Consider the following 12,790-nt stretch of genomic DNA (forward strand, 5'->3'; position numbering starts at 1 on the left):
TTCCCAATGACTGGAAGTCATCCATAGTGATTCCCTTGAACAAGATCCCTAATCCTCTCTCTCCATCTGATTACAGGCCTATTAGCTTACTGTCCGTCATGTTTAAGGTTCTGGAAATTATTGTACACTCCCAATTGAGCACTTTCATCCATGGTTCTGGATTGATTGGTGACTTTCAGTCAGGGTTCCGTGGCGGTCATAGCACCACCTCTGCGCTCCTGAGAGTCACTGACGACATCCGTAGAGCCATGGATAGTAGAGAGTTAACAGTTCTAGTCCGAATAGATTTGAGCAAGGCATTCGATAGCATTTCCATCCTACTTTACTATATGAACTCAGAAACTTAGGTTTTTCCAACGCCACTGTGGCATGGGTAAGGTCCTATCTTCAGGGTCGGTGTCAGCATGTGAGAGTTGGGGATGCCTCTTCACGGTGGCGTGAAGTGAACAGAGGAGTTCCTCAGGGTTCGGTACTGGGTCCTCTGATTTTCCCGATCTTTAACTACTGTGACATTGTGACTCTTGACATGATAGTTCAACTTCTGCAGAGGATGCAGTGTGCACATAATTACTGTGTTCGCTTTATCTTCAACCTGAGACGTGGCGACCATGTAACTGAATAATTCAACAGACTTGAACTCATGAAGCTGCGTGAGAGTAGATCATATCATGCTTTGTGCTTCCTCTATAAGATATTGAAAACTAAAACCCCTAAGTATCTGGCTGTAGAGTACCATTACTTGAGTGATTTTGGTTGTGGAGGAACACGGCATGGATCCCATCTGCTGGCTGTCCCAACACATAGGACTGTTATGTACAACAAGTCGTTTCTTGTGACAGCCTGTAGTTTGTGGAATTCTCTGCCTGCTGAGCTAAGGCTTGTTGAGGGACATCGTCGGTTCGGCGCGGCTGTCTTGCGGTGGATCAGAGGTGGTGGACTCGACTGGAATGTTAACTGAATCTTAACATAAGTGTGTGTTGGTGTGTGTGTGTGTGTGTGTGTGTGTGTGTGTGTGTGTGTGTGTGTGTGTGTGTGTGTGTGTGTGTGTGTGTGTGTGTGTGTCTTTTCTTCCCTCCTTATCTATTCCTTTCTTCTTCTTTCTATCGAAATGGTCTATGGATTTTGAACTGACTTTTATACCGTTTTCACTTTTCTCTTTTTTATTATTTTTTTTCCACTGACTTAAATTCGAAAGTAAAATTTTTTTTCTTTCCTCCACTTGATATTTGGAAGTATTTATTATTGTAAAATTAGTTTGTTTTCGTAGTCTTATAATCTTTGTTGTACAGTGTTTTAGTTTTATTCAGGATTGTATTGGAGGGTTAAGTGTAAGAGAGGGCCGGCTGCGCCCTAACTTCGCCCTCCCAGGTTTTTTAATGAAGGCAGCAAATCAATCAATCAATCAATCTACCTGGAGGGTAGAGTGGGTCTTCTCTCTCATCCAACACGGGGCTAGGGAGATTTTCTTCTTCTTCCCCCTCGACATTTTCTTCATCAATATTTTCTACCACCTCTTCTCGTTAAATATCTTCGGCTTCAAAAATTTCGTCATCCTCATCCTCGGGTGCACAATAATCGATGAACTCCTCATTCCTCCTATGATCGAGATCCTCATCATCCCCAGCTATGTCTTCATCTGACAACGGTTCATTTTCTTGTTAAAAAACCTCCATTCTCTTATAACATGGTTTCATCCTATTAATATGTACTATTACTCTTTCTCCCCCCAATAAATTTATCATATAATTTACATCAGATAGCTTCTTACCAACAACATAGGGTCCCTTCCAAGGAAGGTGGAATTTCGCTGAGTCTCCTGGTTTAACAGCTGGCTCTAACAGATACACTAAATCTCCTTCCTCAAAACTCCGAAGTTTTCTAATGAGATTGGCTTGCTTCATTCGTTTTTGCGCCGCTTGTATAGATCGTTCATTTGCTATTTTGTATGCTTCTGAGAATCTTTCCTTCAACTCTTTCAGATGAAACTCAGTAGTTTTTCCACGAACCTCATCTGGTATGACACACGATCCTGGAAGCACTATTTCTCGTCCATATAGCATGAAATGAGGAGAATAACCGATAGATGCATAAGGTGTGGATCTGTATGCTATCAGGGCATAGGGCAACCAGGTGTCCCAATCGGTACCGTCTCTTTTTATGAAATGTGCTATGGACTCGTTCAGGGTACAATGTAATCGCTCAATTCTACCATTACATTCCGGATGATACACTGTCGTTCTGATTTTGTCAATACCCAGCATTTTACAAGTTTCCACAAATAAACTGGATAAAAAGTTTTGGCCTTGATCACTCAGCAGACGGTTGGGTACACCGTGTCGAGTTATAATGTGGGTGATGAAGACTTTAGCTATTGTTTTGGCTGTTTGATTGATGATTGGAATGACCTCAGCATAACGTGTGAAATGATCGATGAAGCTAACATAGTATTTGTTTCCATTCCGGGTTGTTGGAAGTGGACCAACTACATCCATCGATACAAGATCGAAAGGATAACTTGGTTCTTCAATGGGTTGGACTGGGGCTTTCAAAGGAACGGGAGTTTTTCAACAAGCACATTCATGACATTCTGCTGCAAACTTTCTCACATCATCTCCTAGTGCGGGCCAATAGTATCTCTGTTTCACACGACTAGCGGTTCTCTCTTGTCCTGAGTGTCCTGCCCAAGGGGTGCTGTGATTCAGTTTTAACACAGTTGTTCTTAGTGTTTTAGGGACAGCTAATTTCCAGTGAGGCGGATCGTCGTTTTTGTTGGTCCACCATACTAATCCATTCTCTATCTGACCCAGATTTGATTCCAACAATTTACTGCACTAATCATCATGCAGCTGTTCGACTGCAACACAATCATCTGATAATTCTTCCATTTGTACTCCATTTACGGTGCAACTGAGAGCATCTGCATTGGAGTGTCTTTTACCAGGCTTATGAACCATGTCGTACTGAAACTCAGCCAATCTCAGAGCCCACCTGGTTAGTCTGGATGAAGGGTCGCGCAGACTTAGCATCCATTTCAGAGCTGCATGGTCGGTGACTAGCATAAACTTCCTTCCTAAAAGATAGCATCGAAACTGTTTTGTTGCATACATAACAGCCAGCAGTTCACGTTCTGTAGTACTATAATTTTTCTCGGCGTCATTCAATTGTCGACTGGCAAATGCTACAGGCCTCTCTCCGTTATCCGCTTGCTGTGAAAGTATCGCACCAATCGATGTGCTTGATGTGTCTGTTGCAACGATAAATTTGTGATCAAAGTCAGGAAATATAAGGACATTCTCCGAACACAATAATTTCTTCAATTTTTCGAATGATTCCATCTGTTGTGGCCCCCATACAAAGTCCACTCCTTTCTTCGTTAATTGTGTTAGGGGTTGAGCTATAAAGGCGAATCCATTGATAAAACGTTGATAATAGCCGGCTAAACCAAGCCAACTTCTGACTTCTTGCATGTTCTTCGGCTCAGGGTATTGTTTAACCGCCTTGATTTTCTCCAGATCTGGTTTCACTCCTTCCGATGTCACCAGGTGACCCAGATAACGAACAAAACTTTTCACAAAATTGCATTTTTCAAGATTTACTTTCAAATTAGCATTCTCAAATATTGCTAACATGTGCGCAAGACATTCTGCATGGATAGACAACAACATTGTATTACCTGAAGAATTTCTCATTTATTATGTCAATTACTTGAAATTTAAAGAACGAAATATGCAGTACATTTTATCAAAATATTATTCCTACAAAAACTACCTGCCAATAAGATTCTGCTAACGAGAAATTTTACCAATTAGGGTCTCGGCCGGGTGAAAATGTTTTATAGGGAGCTAGAAATTTTGGCACTTACCCACAGCTATCACTCCCACCATAATCCCAAACCACAGGACACTCACGTATATTATAATGCCGGAAAATGACTTAACTTTTTTCAATACACTATGGATTTTAATCTGCTTGGTACCTCAGTTGTTTAATGACTGGAGGTTTTCCGTCCGGAAAACTTCCCCCTCTCCATGTCAGTGTGCCAGAAGGCCTAACTGCTGCTATTGGAAGAGTCGGTTCTCACAAGATTCGGCAAGCGGGTACCTGCCAGGTCTGCAGTATTCCTCTGTGAAAATATCTACAGGCTACCAAACATCCGCCTTGTCCTTGCCTCATGCAGCCGTCTCATCCGTGAGGACTATCCCTGAATTTGCTGGTTCCCAGAGTCATTTAGACATAAGTTAGCAGAATCTTTTTTTCACTGCAAAAATACTACTTACTCACTAAATTATATATTTTCTCACAAAGTCCAACTACAGAAATTATTATTCTAATATCAGAGTCTTTTCTCCTGAAAAATCTAAAATCTAAAACACGAAAGAATCAATCAATAAATAAGTAATCAAATACTACTCATGTCACATAATAAATAATCCAGATTTAATCCTACCCAACAATTTTATGAGTTCTTTGAAAAAATCATGATGGATTCATCAACTTTCAGCTTACTTTTCCTCTTTTTTTTTATTTTTACATCTCCTTTTATGTACTTTTGTATTTCGAAATCATTGTCACTGCATAGCAAATAGTGTGAATGAACTACAACTCACTGCCAACACACAAGTGTTACTTATGTTGGCAGTGCCAAAAAGGAGAAATTGCTTCTACAATGAAGTTAACTGAACATTTTATTTTACTTCTACTACTGTACTATGTCAAGTTCATTTATTAAGTTATTTACTTAATCTATTGTACCTAAGTATTTAGTATAATTTATAATTTTGTTTCTGTTTTTGTATAGTTAAATTTTCATTTTGTTTCATTTTATTTTAATGATGTAATGTACTTTTTTGGTGAAATAAATTCAATTCAAATTAAGACTAAAATTTTTTTAGTTTTCCAAAAAAAGTCTCACTTTAGGCTTTTTGTTGATCAATCCGGGTGCAGAATTGCGATTCAAACACTTTTTGTCTTCTGCAAAAATCTTCTACAATGCACTGTTAACTATATAATTGACCTTTCGCGCTGAATCCAGAGTGAATATGTTTGCAAAATGTTCAAGTTTCCCAAAAAAGTCAAAAATTGTATTTCTGATCGATAATTCGGATGCAGAATTGGATTTTAAAGAATTTTTGACTTCTGGGAAAATTGTCTACAATGCACTGTTGATGATATAATAGACCTTTTGCACTAATTTTAATCCAGACAGAGACAGAAATAAATTTGACCAATTTTCAAGTTTCCCAAAAAACAGTTTTTTATGACTAATTCGGGTGTAGAAGTAAATTTCCAGCACTTTTAGTCTCTTGCAAAAGTTGTCTACAATGCTCCGTTAATGATATGATAGACCTTCTATACTAAATCCAGAGGGACTTGAAATAAATTTTTGCCAGATGTTTAAGTTTCCCAAAAAAGTAAAATAAATGTATTTATGATAAGACCTGCTTTCAATGGCATGGTCTATAGAGCACTAACAATACCTATGAGCCATCATGATTTTGATATTGAGATCATTAAAATTAAACAGATAGCTGTCACAAATGGGTATGGAGAAAGTATGGTGGACACATTATTGAGTAAAATTAATAGACAAATTTCAATCAATTCTAGCTTTGTAGGCTCAAACTGTGAGGAGAAGACTTGGATAACAATCGCATATTAGGCCTTGTATCTGATAAGATAGGTAGGGAATTGAAGAGGAATGGATTAATAGACTTACTTTTGGGGCTGTCGACGTTTTCGTGAATTAAATCTTAACTGTACCCCAATCCATAGGTTTGGTGACAGGACGGGATTACCACATGGTACGACCAGGCCTGGGATATGTTCTATTTCCAAGAGATTTAAATTTCAATTCGTTAATAGTAGAGTTTCTTGTTGATACATGCACTGATATCCATGTTAAATCCAGTTACAAGATTCCTTTCCAAATCTCCTTGTTAATCTAATCAGTTACTTAGTTACAATGGCAAGCCCACAAGCCTCGCTTACTATTCGTGTGAAGAAGAAAGAAACTTTGTTTAGCCGTGTTCAACAAGCTTATGACTTGTTGAAGGACATCAATGATCCTAAAATTCAATCTCAATTTTTGATAAGAAGCATATCTATTGAAAATACTGTGAAAGAATATTCTGCACTCTTAGATGAAATCAATGAATTATCTATTCAAGTTGAACCTACTAAAGAACCTGAATATCAATCACTTACCGTTATTGATAATTTATCCTGTGCAATAATAAATGCTCGTGATAAATTGAATCAAATGAAAAATGAGAAGCCGAAGGAGAAAAGTGAACCTTCACCTTCAACCTCTCATTCTCCCCGTTTGGACATGATATTACCTCCAACTGAAATAAAACCGTTTGATGGCTCTGATATTTCAGACTGGCCAAGATTAAAAAATATCTTCTCATCATTGATTGTGGATGATAAATATTATTCTCCTGTTCATAAATCTCATATTTTGCATAATTTGTTGAAAGGCGAAGCAGCCAGAGTAGTGAAATCTTTTCAGATAAGTAGTGATTTTGATTTGGCATGGAAAACTCTATGCAAGCGTTATGAAAGTGATAGGGTGCTAGCTAACTACTACGTAAATGAGATTTTGAAAACTAGTTCAATCCCATTTAAACCTTCGTTACAATCGCTTCAAGATTTTCTTGTTAAAGTAGGTGATTGTATTACCACTCTGAAGTCGTTGAAAGTTCCCGATTTGGCTGATTATATTTTGTACTCATTGGCTATTCGTCAATTAGATAAAATATCACGTGAATCGTTTGAGCTCGAGGTAGCTGATAAGAGCTTTCCTTCTTGTCAACAGTTGATTGATTTCGTGAATAGGAGAGTTAGATCTTATCAATTATCTGCATCTGAAGTGCCGTCTGTTAATGAACAAAAATCTATCGAAAAGCCGAAAAATAAGTCTTTTCAGAAAAAGGTTGTCTTATCTACTCAGGCTGATAACAGCGTTCGAAATAAAAGCAGCTTAGTTACTTGTGAATTGAATGATAGTGCTGAAACAAAATGCTCATTTTGCAACTCAACGAATCATTCATTATTCAAATGTCCTGCTTTCTTGAAAAGAGATCCAAAAGCTAGGAATGAATTTATTAAATCATTGAGAGTCTGTTTCAATTGTTTCTCCAAATTTCACGCTGTAAACCAATGCAAGTCTAAATCGTTGTGTTATTGTGGTCGTATGCATAATAAATTACTTCATTATCCTCGTAGTAGTGATAATAGCCGTTCGAATTCTCCTGTTCGTTATCAGAAGTCTACTGATAACATCTCTAAAGTTGCTTTGAAATCGAAATCCGTTGATTCGATCACTCAAACTGATAGCACTATGAATGTTGTTGAGAATTCAAATTCTCCTAAGCATTGTGGTATCACTGATAATGTTATTGATAAGTCATCAATTGTTAGTTTAATTCCTAAAACGAGTGCTGTTCTGGGTACTGCTCAAGCAGTTATTAAAAATTCATCTGGTTCGTTTATTGGTGTTCGTTTAATGAATGATTCTGGTAGTACTGCTAATTTCATCACAAAAGATCTTGTTATGAAACTTGGTTTATCTGTTCATGATTGTCATCAAAATTTCTCTGGTTTGAATTCCTCGAGTGTAGGGAATTCTTCTGGTGTTGTGAAATGTTTGTTGAAACCTAAGGGCTCAAATCACCCTCGTCTAGAAGCTGAGGCTTACGTGATTGATAAAATAGTTGGTTCATTGCCCCCTATTTATCTCAGTTCGAAAGTGCAAAATGAGTTGAAAAAATTCAACCTTGCTGATCCTGTGTTCTATGAACAACGTTCCGTTGATCTTCTATTGGGATGTCAGTTATTGTCAGTTGATACACGTCATCATAGTCAAGTCTCATCTAGTGAAGAGTGTTCATTTTGCGTGATTCCTACCGTGTTTGGTGACATTATTTTGGGTGAATTTCCAAATCATTCCGGTCTTCTTAATCAGTCATTGACTGCATTAATGACGTGTCCCACCTCTGAGAACTCGTTGAATAATTTGGTTCATAAGTTTTGGGAAAGTGAAGAAATTCCTAATCATAAATTTCCTAGTCCCGATGATGAGTTTTGTGAGGAACATTTTGCTGAAACTCACACGCGTGATACTGAAGGAAGATATGATGTTCGTCTTCCTTTCAAAGTTGACACTAATCAACTCAAGTTTCATGAATCTCATGATGTTGCTTTAAATCGTTTTCTGTCGTTGGAGCGTCGTATGCTGCGTGATGCTCGTTTGAAATCTGATTGTGTATCATTTATGGAAGAGTATCTTCCTTTGGATCATATGGAAGTTGCTAAAAAACCAGGTAAATATTTTATTCCTTATTTTTGTGTATTCAATCCGTCATCACCTACAACAAAGGTTCGTGTTGTATTTGATGAGTCTGCTAAAAAGAGTCACATTTCGTTGAATCAAGTTCTTCATTCAGGTCCAAAATTGTTAAATGACATATGTGATGTGTTAACTAGATTCAGACTTCACTCATTCGTATTCATGTGTGATGTTACGAAAATGTATCGTGCTATCCTCGTTGATGAAGAAGATCGTTCTTTCCTTCACATATTGTTTTGTAAAGATCCTTCCGATGATATTGTCGTTTATGAGCTCAAAACAATCACATATGGTTTGAAACCGTCTGGTTTTCTTGCTCAACGTGCTCTCATTCAACTGGCAAAAGATGAAGGAGATAAATTTCCGTTGGTAGCAGCAGCTATTCGTGATGATATATATCACGACGATTTTCTCACAGGTGCTTATTCGTTGGAAGAAATCTGTGAAATAAAATCACAACTTTGTAATCTTCTTAACTGTGCTCATATCAAGTTGAATAAATGGAGCAGTAATTCTCCTGAGTTCTTGGATTCGATTTGTTCTGAAAACATTCAAGTACCACTTCATATCAGTGATGAGCCTAATTCAAATGTGAAAGTTCTTGGCATAATGTGGAACCCAACTACTGATTGTTTTCATATTAAAGTCTCCGCTCCAGAGTTTCAAAAGAAAAACTCTAAGCGCACTTTTCTGTCCGTTATCGCGCATCTGTATGACCCTCTCGGTTTTATAGCTCCAGTAATATTCAAAATGAAATGTTTTTTACAAGAGCTGTGGAAGTTGAACATCGATTGGGATACGCCAATTCCTGTTGACTACAACGAATGCTGGAACAAGCTGATGAGAGAGCTTCCTGCTCTAAGTTCAATTTCAATTCCTCGATGCGTTTATGGTGATGCTTTTTCTTATCAAATACTTGGGTTTTCCGATGCATCGCAGAAAGGAATCTGTGCTTGTATCTTCTTGAGAGTTGTGTCGTCAGAATCTACGGTGAAATTCTTCTTGTTGAAAGCTAAAACTAAAGTTGCGTCGTTGAAAACTCTGTCTATTCCTCGATTAGAGCTTCAAGCTGTGTTGTTGCTTTCGCGATTGTATGTTTCAGTCCTTCCTTCACTGGAAAAAATCAATCTTCAATCTACGTTTCTGTTCAGTGATTCAACTATTGTTTTATCTTGGTTGCATATACCTCCTTACAAGTTGCAAACGTTTGTTGCAAATCGTGTTGTGAGAATATTAGAGTTGACTAATATTTCAGATTGGAATCAAATTGGTACTGATTTCAATATTGCCGACGTTGGATCAAGAGGCGTTTCTCCCCAAAACTTGTGCAATTCGCAAGATTGGTTCAATGCTCCAACATGGTGTTCTGATTCGTTGTCATGTTGGCCGTTGTCATCTATGACTTACCCTGCTACTGAAATTCTGCCTGATGTGAAACAAAATGAAGGTGTTGTTTTGAATATCACTGAAGAGACTGCTGGTATTCAGATAACACGTTTCTCCTCATACATGAGATTGTTACGTTCCTGTGCTTATGTTTTACGTTTCGTGAATAACTGTAAAGCATCAATTAGTGGTGTCTGTCGTAAATCAGGCGCACTTAGTGTTCAAGAGTTGAAATGTGTACAAATTTATTGTGTTAAAATTGTTCAAAAGTGTCATCTCAATTGTGAACTCGACCTATTGAAAGAGGGTGAACCATGTGATAAGAGTTTCCAAAAATTGTCTGTATCCTTAGATTGTGATGGTGTGATTCGTGTTGGTGGCAGATTGGTAAATAGTGCTTTAGGATATGAAGCCAAGCATCCTTGTTTGAAACATAAAGATAGTCATTTTACTAAACTCCTCATTGAGTATTATCATATTTCTCATCTTCATGCTGGACCAAGAATAATGCGTGCTCTTATTCAGTTATTTTTAAGTTATTCATTTAAGTTATTTAGTTACTTATTTTAAGTTATTTTTGGATTGTTGGAGCACACAGTGTTATCAGAAATGTGATTTTCAATTGTACTCGTTGCCGTTTATTCAATGCAACTCCTGTTGCTCCCGTCACGGGTGATCTTCCCAGCTCTCGTGTTGTTCCCAGTGCTCCCTTTCTAAAGGCTGCGGTCGATCTAGCTGGTCCTTTCACTGTCAAAGAGAGTATTCGGCCCAAAGCTCGTACGTACAAGGCATACTTTGCACTGTTTGTCTGTCTGGCAACAAAAGCTTGTCACATTGAGGTGCTTACAAGTCTTTCATCCGAAGAGTTTATTAACACTCTCCATCGTTTTGTTTCTAGGCGTGGATTGCCTAAAGAAATATTCTGTGATCAAGGGACGAATTTCAAAGGTGCTGCGCGACAATTGAAGGAAATTGTTGAATTTCTCAGATCATCAGAAAATCAATCCAACGTCTGTGATGCGATGTCATCTAAAAGCATCCAATTTCGTTTTAATATTCCACATGCTCCTTTCATGAATGGAATCTGTGAGTCTAATATTAAAAATGTGAAATTCCATTTGTTTCGTGAAGTGGGAAATTCGGTCCTAACTATTGTTGAGCTTTCCACTCTGTTGGTGAAAATTGAGGCGATACTCAATTCGAGACCGTTGTATGCGCTCTCTTCATCTCCTGATGACTACGAGGCGCTGACTCCCGGACATTTCCTTGTTCATCGCCCTCTGTTGGCGGTTCCTGAAATTGATGTGAGTGATGTCAACGAGCACAGACTGTCTCGTTGGGAAAAGGTTAATCGATTCACTCAGAGATTGTGGAAGAGGTGGGAGAGTGAATACCTCCACACTCTTCAACAGAAGAATAAGTGGTTTGAGAGTGACACAAACCTTCAGGTAGGGCAGTTAGTATGGATTAAACAGGACAATTCATCACCCTTATCATACCCGTTAGGTAGAGTCACCCAAATCATAAGTGATGCTAAGGGTGTTGTGCGCTCAGCTCATGTGAAAACTAACTCTGGTGAGTATGTTAGGCCAGTTAGGAAACTTGCCCCCATTCTTCCCTATTAGTTTAACCCACACACGAAGTTTTCCGTTTTCCTTTCCTATTTCTTTTTCCCTTCGTTTTTCCTTTTCTACCGTTCAGTGCATGTTGTCTTGTTTTTCTTTTACTTTTAAATTTTAGTTTTTTTTTGAGTTTATGTTCTTGGAAATGGGGCGTTCCAAGGCGGGCGGAGATGGTGGATTCACGGAGGATCGGCAGCCTTGATTGTGGTTGATTAGTTTGTGCTTTCCTCCCCTTCCCCCTCTCCCAAAGAGGCAAGATAACCTCTCTCCCTCACCCCTCCTTCATCCTCCCCGTTTATCTTTCAACCCAGCACTTCAAGAAGCGTGTTAGAGAAGTCAACATCGTTCCGTTCCATTTCTCCTGTTCCGTGGCGTTCGAGCTGAACGCAATTACCTCGTCTCGTTTCGTGATATATGTACAATATCATATAGGCCTACGCATAAAGACAGGATATCGTCTGCAGTAACTTCTACACACGAGATACAGTCCACTTCCTCGCCAGTTCCAAGGTTAGTGCAGATTAATAGACTTACTTTTGGGACTGTCGACGTTTTCGTGAATTAAATCTTAACTGTACCCCAATCCATAGGTTTGGGGACAGGACGGGATTACCAGTCATATTGGAGACTTGAGGCACAAGAAAAATTGAGTCAGCAGTGCAGCTGCAGAACTAAGTTACATCAATGATTTATATTATTAGTATTAGCTGAATGTGAATGTTTGTAAAGATCAGATGTATCTTATGCCCCAAGTATCCAATAATATTTATTTATCCATCCATTTAAATAAGCTTATTACAAACAGGCATTTGCCCTTAACAGTAAATTACAAAATTAGAATTATTGATTGAAAATTAGTCAAAATATTTTGTTTCTTTAAAGATTTGCACTCCAGAAGGAGGAAGGAATCTGAGAGTAGATGAACAATTTTGAAATGCACACTAGAAAACACAACTATACAAACATAAATAATATTGAGATATTCACACAACCAAAGAAAACAATATGGCATAGAAAATGTTGTGTTCTTATATATAATTATAGATTTGTCTATGTTCATTTTAATTACCATCAATTTTTTGATTTTTATTTTGATTTTTATTAAGAACACCAAATTGAAGAACTAATTATAATGCATTTATCGAGACCAAATTGATTGGGCACTGCTGCTTCAATCGGAGCTATACCTTGGAGTATAAATAATTTTTATTTTCCATAAAACAAACTTTTATGACTGGAGTTGCTTCAATCAATTGATCCTATTCTATCAAGACTAATATTTTGTTTATATATCCGACATCGCGAAAACAGCTTAAACAGTTTCGATTAAATTTTAATGATTCAGTATGATAAATGAAGGGTATTTTTGAAACTTCAGAAGTGTCCGTTGTGGAATCTATTTGCAAAGAATGAGGAAATTCGGCTAAAATAT

The sequence above is a fragment of the Nilaparvata lugens genome, chromosome 6 (genome assembly GCF_014356525.2).
Source record: "Nilaparvata lugens isolate BPH chromosome 6, ASM1435652v1, whole genome shotgun sequence".
NCBI classification, from domain to species: Eukaryota; Metazoa; Arthropoda; class Insecta; order Hemiptera; family Delphacidae; genus Nilaparvata; species Nilaparvata lugens.